Here is a 10044-nt window from a genome sequence, read left to right as displayed (position 1 = left end):
ACTCTGGACCGTATTTGTGCAGGCTGACGAGGCTCTGGCGTCTGGACTAGGGCTGGCCAAACGGATCCAAAAGTTACGGATCCAGATCCCGGTCTGAAAGTTTCGGATCTGGATCCGGATCCTAGAGTTTCGTATCTCAATCCCATTATAATATTACCACACCTTAAAAGGTATTATGATCTTCGATTACAAAGAAATTTTTCATTAGTTAGTCCTACAAGAATTTTTTTCAAGTGTTGTTCCTAAAATACTTTGCTACACATCGGCTAACACACTCGTGCACAAAAATAATCTTACTTGTTTAACATAAAATGTCAGAGGTGATTTTGTAAATGCCATTGAACGAATATGTATTCATTCGAATGTATTGGAAATGAAAACACACATAAATGTGAGACATTCCATTCCAGGATGAAACCTTTAACACATATAACAAGATAGAAATGTTATACAAAAATTATACAATTTTTCTACAGTTACTAGCTACAAATTAAAATAAAACATTATAATATATGCAGTGGTATATAATTACAAAGTGTAAGACTAACAAGGGAGGTTATCTAAGTGTCCCCCTCCGATTTCCATGAAACTTGGCAGGTGTATAGTGGGGCCCAATGGAAGAAATAAGTGGTTTTTTTTTGTTTCAGCTAAAAAACTGTTTTAGTGGGCAAAACCCTCTCAAATGTCAAGATGAGGACAAATTGAAGTGAGGATCTGACCCCTGTGTCCCCCTCCGATTTCCATGATACTTGGCAGGTGTGTGTATAAACGGGCCCAAAGGAAGAAGTACATGTTTTTTTTTGTTTCGACTAAAAAACTGTTTTAGGGGGCAACCTCCCTCAAATGTCAATATGAGGACAAATTTAAGTGGGCATTTGACCTATGTGTCCCCCTCCGATTTCCATGAAACTTGGCAGGTGTATAGTGGGGCCCAAAGGAAGAAATACGTGTTTTTTTTGTTTCAGCTAAAAAAAACTGTTTTCCGGGGTAAAACCCACTCAAATGTCAAGATGAGGACAAATTGAAGTGGGGATCTGACCCCTGTGTCCCCCTCCGATTTCCATGAAACTTGGCGGGTGTGTGTATAAACGGGCCCAAATGAAGAAATACGTATTTTTTTTTTGTTTCGGCTAAAAAACTGTTTTAGGGGACAACCTCCCTCAAATCTCAAGATGAGGACAAATTTAAGTGGGCATTTGACCCCTGTGTCCCCCTCCGATTTCCATGAAACTTGGCAGATTTATAGAGGGGCCCAAAGGAAGAAATACGTGTTCTTTTTTGTTTCGACTAAAATTCTGTTCTAGGGGGCAAAATCCCCTCAAATGTCAAGATGAGGACAAATTGAAGTAAGGATCTGACCCCTGTGTCCCCCTCCGATTTCCATGAAACGTGGCAGGTGTATAGAGGGGCCAAAAGGAAGAAATACGTGTTTTTTTGTTTCAGCTAAAATCTGTTTTAGGGGGCAAAATCCCCTCAAATGTCAAGATGAGGACAAATTGAAGTAAGGATCTGACCCCTGTGTCCCCCTCCGATTTTCATGAAACTTCGCAGGTGTATAGAGGGGCCCAAAGGAAGAAATACGTGTTTTTTTTTTGTTTCGGCTAAAAAACTGTTTTAGGGAGCAAAACCCCCTCAAATGTCAAGATGAGGACAAATTGACGTGGGGATCATCTGACCCCTGTGTCCCCCTCCGATTTCCATGAAACTTGGCAGATTTATAGAGGGGCCCAAAGGAAGAAATACGTGTTCTTTTTTGTTTCGGCTAAAATTCTGTTCTAGGGGGCAAAATCCCCTCAAATGTCAAGATGAGGACAAATTGAAGTAAGGATCTGACCCCTGTGTCCCCCTCCGATTTCCATGAAACGTGGCAGGTGTATAGAGGGGCCAAAAGGAAGAAATACGTGTTTTTTTGTTTCAGCTAAAATCTGTTTTAGGGGGCAAAATCCCCTCAAATGTCAAGATGAGGACAAATTGAAGTAAGGATCTGACCCCTGTGTCCCCTTCCGATTTTCATGAAACTTCGCAGGTGTATAGAGGGGCCCAAAGGAAGAAATACGTGTTTTTTTTTTGTTTCGGCTAAAAAACTGTTTTAGGGAGCAAAACCCCCTCAAATGTCAAGATGAGGACAAATTGACGTGGGGATCATCTGACCCCTGTGTCCCCCTCCGATTTCCATGAAATTTGGTAGGTGTATGGAGAGGGCCTATGCCCCCTGTTTCTCCCTATGCCATATTTACGTGGTTTCGGGGTGAGATCCCCACTTCAATTTCTCCTCATCTTGACATTTGAGGGGGGGGGCCTCTATACACCTGCAAAGTTTCATGGAAATCGGAGGGGGAGACTTAGACCTCCCTTGTAAGTGTATTATTTAATACAAATCGCGCACGCGCGCGCACACACTACATATATATGTGTATGTATGTATATTAGCAGGTAACAATATGTTATAAACACATTCTTACTTTCCAAAGAAGAGCATGTGGGATGGTAAAACGGATCCGGATCCGGATCCAAAAGTACCGGATCCGGATTCGAAAGTTCTGGATCCGGATCCGAAAAATTTTTGGATCCGGAAGCAACCGGATCCGGATTTCGGATCCGCCAGGATCCGGATCTGGCCATCCCTAGTCTGGACCTACAGCCAAATCCTGTGTGAGGCTTGTGCTGTGTTCTGCTGTGCGTTTGTGATTGTCCTTTCATTCATTTCACCTTATCATCCTTCATTCCATCTTCGCGATTAGCCAAAAAGTGGCAGAAAAGTGAATAGAATAAAACAAATAAACATCGCACATTCAGTCGGGCAAAAGAATCCACAACAGGGCGGTTTAGTAGCGCCTTGAGTAGCGCCAAAGCCTTATTTTTTTATTAAATAAGTGTGTCTATTTCTTGATTTGTTTGAGTTTATTCGTTTGTCCACTTTATGCACAGAAAAAGCTACTCGGGACTGGACCTACAGTTTAAAGTTAGATCCGAATTACGTAGTTTAAAGTATTTACAAATAAGGCAATTACCTTTCGTCATTAAAACCGTAAATATGTAACATTGTCTCGTGTTGATTGTTGGAAATGGTGGAAAATAGGAGGTCCAGAGTACAAAGATGTGGAGGCGGCGGAGAGTAAGGGGTCGACAAAAGTACACCTCGATTCTTGTTAAATGCAGTGCCGGATCTACAAGCCGCAAAACCCCGCAGTACGGGGGGGGGGGGGCGGAGACAAGTAAGCCTTTAGGGGGGCCCTCAGCCATTGGCATAGTAGAGGGTTCGTATTTGTGCGTGTTTGTTTCCCACGTAGCAATCAGACTAGAATTTCACGAGAAATGCAATGCTGAAGGTTTCTTCAATCTATCTTTAATCAGGAAAAAGCTATGACTGCATGAACAAATGTATCATTTTCAGGTATGAGAAGAAATCAGTGTCATATATATACTGTATATATATCACATCACCCCCTTCCCAAATTTTGAGTTGAATTCAATATGGCGGACGTCCGCTTGAAACACACCAATGTGGTCCCCCCCTAGGCCTAACCTGTTTCTATCATGACTAATTGTACCCAGCCTAACTCCCTTACTTTTTATAGGGGTGTTAAGGGACTTTTGAATCACCCTCTACACCCGTATATGTGGCTTTGTCAACATGAGATCAAGAATTACACACACACACATATACATTTGTCACGCGCTAACTTAACAGACCAAACAAAATTAACTCAACTGAACTAAGCAACGCAACAACGAAGAATCGCTCCACGTGACACCTGTCACGCGAATTAAACATCACATGAATTATAATACGGTCAGGATAAGTGCCTAAAGTCGGAGTTACCGAGAATAAACCTAGGAGGATTTGATTTTAAATACCTGAAATGACGTTACATAATACTACGGTGGTTCTGAATATACACATATATTAAAGCACATATCAATAGACAGTACATCTTGCCCTCTTTCACTCGATGTCACATTCATACTCTCATTCCATGGCATATGGCGACAATATGACAATTACAAAGGTTAGATTAATTAATACTTTGACCATACTCTTGCTATGTCTTGGCTACATTGCCTTTTACAATTTATCTTTTAGGGTTTTAAGTATAAAGTGAATAATTGTTCCTCGTGCGAACCCCTTTTATCTTTTCTGAAGGTATAAATATATTTCAATGAACTATTGTTTGCTGTTAACATAAACTCTCATCTTTAACATTGATTACTCCGCCGGAATACCGATGTCTAGGGATGCCATAGCACTGATTTAAATTATGCAATGATTTGATTTACGCAGATTCGCGGTAGATAGGCGTCATCTCTCTCACACACGCACATGGTTGGATCTTACCTTCGCTGCATTCCCTCTGACCTGGGTTGGGTGAAAGTGGTCCTACAGTTTTGGAAGGCCTCCACACTCCATTGTTGCACCTCGCGTTTATCCTGGTTGGCGAAAGTGGATCAGTCTGCAGCTCCATCTGGCATCATCGGATCCTGGCTTCACTCGTTCACTTCACGCGGTTCCCATGGACACACAACACACGTGGATATTAAATGTTATTAACTTCTACTAACTTAGGACGTTGTTTCGGACGATTGACACGGGTGGACGTGTCTGGCGTTATTCTCACATACCACACGTATGTGCACGGATGCGTTGACGGCGAGGGGGAAAACGACCCCCTGGTTCTATTCTGCTCTACTCCATGGCTCTAAAGCACTCACTCGAGGAAAAACAAATCCAGACCTCAAGTCCGATTGAAACTCGCAGCTAGGTCGCGCGTAGCTCACACTCCGGTGGCGATTGTAGGCAAAACTGTGTCTCGCTATTCCAAATCATCCCTTTTATTCCAGATTTGAACGTGGTGACGCTCTACCCTCTATGTTTAGGTGCTGATTTATTGTTTCTGGTGCTTTGACCGTTGTCCTCCTATCCTGGTCAATGCTCACTCCGGTCCTTAACCTCTGGTAGCAGCCCCTCGTGTAGAGATTAGGCTAAATCCTCCTCTATTGTATTCGACACGTTCCGTAAGGCCAACTCAGTAGGGTAGCGTCTCCCATTGAATTCAGCGATAGATCTTTAATAATTCATAACTCCCGTAATTCTGTTCCGATTAGGCTCAAATCTTGGAATCAGTACTTTCATGATGTGGTCTTCCGCTGGTTAAAATCTCATCCAATTCGGTCCATTGGTTTAGAAGTTGCATTTTTCTTGCTATTCCCATAAGAATGCATGTAAATCCGAATCCCGGGCGAAAAACGGTGGTTGAGCAAGTTAGTGTTGGCTAAGGCAGTTTGCTAGACACCTGTATTCGCGACGGATTTTAATATTACCAATTGCAATTAATTCTTAATAAGGGGCAATTAGATTAATTACCTGTTACTCAATATTTGACCGTTATACATTATATGTGTGTATGCGTATGTATGTATGTATGTATGTATGTATATGTGTGTGAGTAAAGGTAGGTAGGTAGGTAGAGGGGGCCTTTGGTTTTATTTTGCTCGGGGGGGGGGCTTGACTTGTCCGGCACTGGTTAAATGTACCTATTTGCTTTCCTCAGGCAGACCTTTAATCTTCCCAGCTGTTTGCCATCCCTATTTGGCGACGACAACAATGTTACATTAAATGTTTTTAGCTTTGTGCAAAGAATTGGACTCTTCCACTGAGGAAGCTTTTAGTATATTCTGACTTTTTAATGTGTTGTGTTGCCAACACAATTTTGGTTTTGCCCCCTTCTATAACCTTGCAGTTTAAATTCTTCCCAAGAGGCTTTTTACACCCCTTGTTTTAAATTTTTAAGTAAGAATTTTAGATAAGGGGATATTTCCCCGTATACATTGAAGGGTGCAAAATGGCCTATTGTGCCGACCCATACAACAATTTTAATTCAATCAATCAATCGCCAAAAAATTTTATGTTGAGCAGCTTCTGGGCCATAATCTGCGAACAATCACTATAGATATGTACTGAGACACTTTCGTTGGTAGCCACTGGCGTACGTGGAGGGGGTGCTGATGAGGCTACAGCCCCTTCCAAAATTTTGAGAAATTCAAAATTTTCAATTGAGAGCAGTGAAGAATTCGGGAAAACCAACTCTATAACTGAAACCTTGGTTTAAAATTACCCCAATTACATTTTTTGTCTTTGATCAACCTTTAAAAGGAAGGTTAAAAATTGTGATTATGAAACATTTTATAGCCCCCCAACACACACACACATTTACAATTCCATCCTTTCTGAAAATAATCCTGCGTACGCCAGTGTTCGTAGCTATAAGCATTTTATCAAAGTACAGGTCTTTATTTTTATTTATTGTTCGTCGACTTTGTTACTAGGCAAATATACGATTCACGAACTTCTTCATGCTCGTAGATAAGATAACAGTCATTACATAACTTAAGTATGCTATCGATAATGTTTCACTCAACGAGGTCAACACTAGAAGTCAGAATATTACGTAAAGTTCATATCGTTTTTTTGTAATATTTTGATATCACTTCGCTTGCTGTTGAAGTACACCCTTTACAGTTGATTGCATTTCATTTTCATAATATTCCGTAATGTGAATGGTGAATGGTTCCTGGCGATTAACCGGAAAAAAAAAATTAGAGAATCTACGTTCAATAAGAAAGTAGGCAAAGATAGAAGTAAATATTGAAGAGAGGAAAGACAGTGATAGCGACAGAGGCGAACAGGAAGGTGAAGATACACCCTACTGCACCGAGAAAACAAGAAGAACGAGATGATATTTTGGCCAAAATTGTATTTTTGTGTGTGCTATTTACATATTTACTAATTGTGACCGCCTCGTCACAAAATATTCCCCGCTCCCATCCTCTCCTCGTTCATTTTTTCCTGCTCCACCTCCCCCCCCCTTCCCACTGGGGAGAGGGATAGATTGTAAGTACTTGTGCCTTATTTAAAAGCACGACAATAAGTTTGAAAGACCCACTTGAGGTAAAGGACAAAAAAAAAAAAAATGATGCAAGATTGTGATCTATCACTGACTAGCTACCGCTTATTGGACAGCACTAATCGTATTCATAAACATCATGGGATTTTCGGTTTCGCTTAATCCCCCCCGTCATTCAGATTCCTCAGTTCTTATGCCTCCGGAAAAAAGAAAAAAGAAATAGCATTTACAAATGGTAGGTTACTCGTGATAAGAATTACAGAAGAATTACTTAATGATACACAATTGGTCCAGCTAGCATAGGCGCCGACTCCATAGGGGTTGGGGGGGGGGGGCTCGAGCACCCCCAATGTTAACGATGTGGGGGCTGAGCCCCCAAATAATTTTGCTTTAGAGGATCTAATGTATTATTTTGCTTCTCTTGTAAAGTTTACTCAGAATTGTGCCACATGAACTTAACTTTAAATACACATTTGAAATGTTCTAGACCATCAATTTGGGGGGCTGAGACCACTAAACCATCAACTTTGGTGGGGGGGGGCTATGACCAGAGACAGCAAAACACATGACTTATTACTATATACTAAGTATGTAATTATGAGTATTGTTAAAATTTTTACTAAAAAGAGTTTCAAAAGACGATGTGCTTGAACTAGGGTAGTGGATGAGACTTTTGGGCTACAAATGGCTCTAACATGACATTCAGAACGAGATCATTGATATATTAGGGAGATCTGTTTTGCGCTCCGTGGTAGCAGATATTAAAAGTCGGGAATATTTTGCTATTATGGTTGACGAAACTTGTGAAATATCCATTCGTGGACAATATTAATATTCTGCATTAGAACTGTGAATAAAAATTTTGATATTTTTGAGGAATTCATGGGCTTTTACGTGATTCCGAACACTGAGATCAAAACTTTAAAAAGGGAGAGAGCAGTCCCGTAGCTAGAGGGGGGCAGGGGGGGCAACTGCCCCCCCCCCTGAGAGCTTGGTCTGCCCCCTGTGAAAAATACAGAACACATTCCTACTTCGAATTCTCACTAATCTTTACAATTATATCATGTGTTACTCTAGCAACATTACAAAGACACTTATTGATTTTGTGATTTATTAGGGTGTATGGGATTCCGGATAATGTCGAATCAGGATGCGGGGAGGGAATTCCCTTCCAGATTAGACTTCGGGAAATTATTTCACAATTTGCAGTATCTAGAACAGTTGTGACATTTTGAGTAGTTTTGTATTAAAGGTGCCTAATGTGTTTGGATGTTTTTCTTGGATGTGTTGCTGTGAACTTTGAATTGGTTAAATTTTTGTTTCCCAAGTCTATCTTTTGGTAATAGTGTGGTAGAGAGAGGGAGTGGATATTTGATTTTTGTTACTTTGCGTTGCTTTTCTGCCACTTCTAGCTAATCGCAACAATGAAGGATGACGTGAAATTGATGAAGAGACACTCGTAAACAGTGCCGCAACTACAGGGGGGCAGGGGGCATTGTCCTCTCCCCCTGACCTTGACAGAAGTCCATTCTAGGGGAAGCAAACATTTAAGTAAAAAACAAGACTAGGAGAATCTAAGAATAGCAGAACAATTGGATACTCATGATGGAATTAATTTTTACGTGTTCCTTGCATTTTTCTACCAGACGGACAAGGACACTTGCAAGGGGCACAGAGGGGCAATTGCCCCCCCAGTCGATTTCAAATTTTATACAAATAAAAAAACATTTCGTAAAATTTTCTTGCTCGCTTCGCTCGCGATGTCTACTATTCTATTCTATTCTATAGTCCAAGATCAGAGCCATAGCTATCTATGGGGCGGCAGGAGTCGGCTCTGGAAGCCAAACGATCTTTATGAAGAAAAAAAATGTTAAACAGAATGCCATGGTGCCCCGTAAAATTATTGCACCCTATTAAAATAATTTCTTTCTATGAAACTCAATATAAAATATTACTGATGACACTGTAATCCAAGAAGTCATTGATCAATCAAGGGATTCCTATTTGTTTGCCAGGTGTTAAAACATGTATTTCAACTATACTACAATTCACACAATATTTTGCAAAATGGTTAACATAACCAGTAGGCAAACATTGTCTGTAGTGATGCAAGAGTCTCCCCTTTGAAAGAAATAGAGTCCGTGGTGGACTAAGGGACCCATGTTTTAATGTTTTAGCAAGTACAAAAAAAATGTATTAGCTACAAATGTTTACACAATTCATCAAAGTGTAGATAATATGTAACCATCATTATTTAAGTAATTCTATTTTCTTGCATAACACAACACAATGGTGTTGTTGGATTCTCGTTAGATTCCTTTGTGTGTAAAAATCTTGCATACTAGAAACTAGAGGGAATCATTATGAAGCATGATTTATAAAGGGCTCCCTTAATCAGTTCTGCAGAGAGGCCCAAAGTTGTTGGTGCATATTAATAATCTATTAACATTATCGACCTGTAAATATCAAGTAGATACAGTCCCTATTAGCCTACCTAGGTATTTATGTTAAACTTCATATTCTTTGGCAATCTGGAAAGGTCATTATCGAAATATTGCTATTGATGTTGCTCGAAGTTCGTTTGTTCGTTGCACTTTCAAGATATCATCCCTTTCTGTTACTTATCTCTTTTTGTTGAGAGGGCAAGTGCCTCCGTGTACCCTGTTATATCTGCCAAAGCGACACAATATATTAAAAATTTGCCCCCTCTAGGATTGACTTTGCCCCCCCTACAAAGAATTCCTGGCTACGGACCTGGGAGAGTGAATCATTCATTAATTTATTTCAGTGATCAGAGCCCCCCCCCCCAATAATTTTGACAAGTCGGCGCCCCTGCCAGCTAGCACAAGTGGGGCTATACGGAAACGATAATTTTGAAGGGGAAGTCAACCCTGCTCTTATAATCTATTGAATTCCGTCTTTTGTTGTTCATTGTTGAAGCTGCTGCTGCTGCTGCATATTACAATCAAAAACATTACGTTAGGTGGTCGAATTTCGATCTCGCTAATCAAGTTCCTGTGTTCGATCATGGCCTGAACATAAATGTTCTTTGTAACTGTCAATTCATCCCCATCATCGCAATTAGCATAAAGTGGAAGAAAAGCGATCAGCTTTGAACTGAGGAGCTACTTGAAAAAAAGTA

This window comes from Lepisma saccharinum, chromosome 9 (assembly GCF_977018435.1).
Source record: "Lepisma saccharinum chromosome 9, izLepSacc3.1, whole genome shotgun sequence".
Classification (NCBI taxonomy): Eukaryota; Metazoa; Arthropoda; class Insecta; order Zygentoma; family Lepismatidae; genus Lepisma; species Lepisma saccharinum.
The sequence above is the reverse complement of the archived record's forward strand: the minus strand, read 5'-3'. Positions refer to the sequence as shown.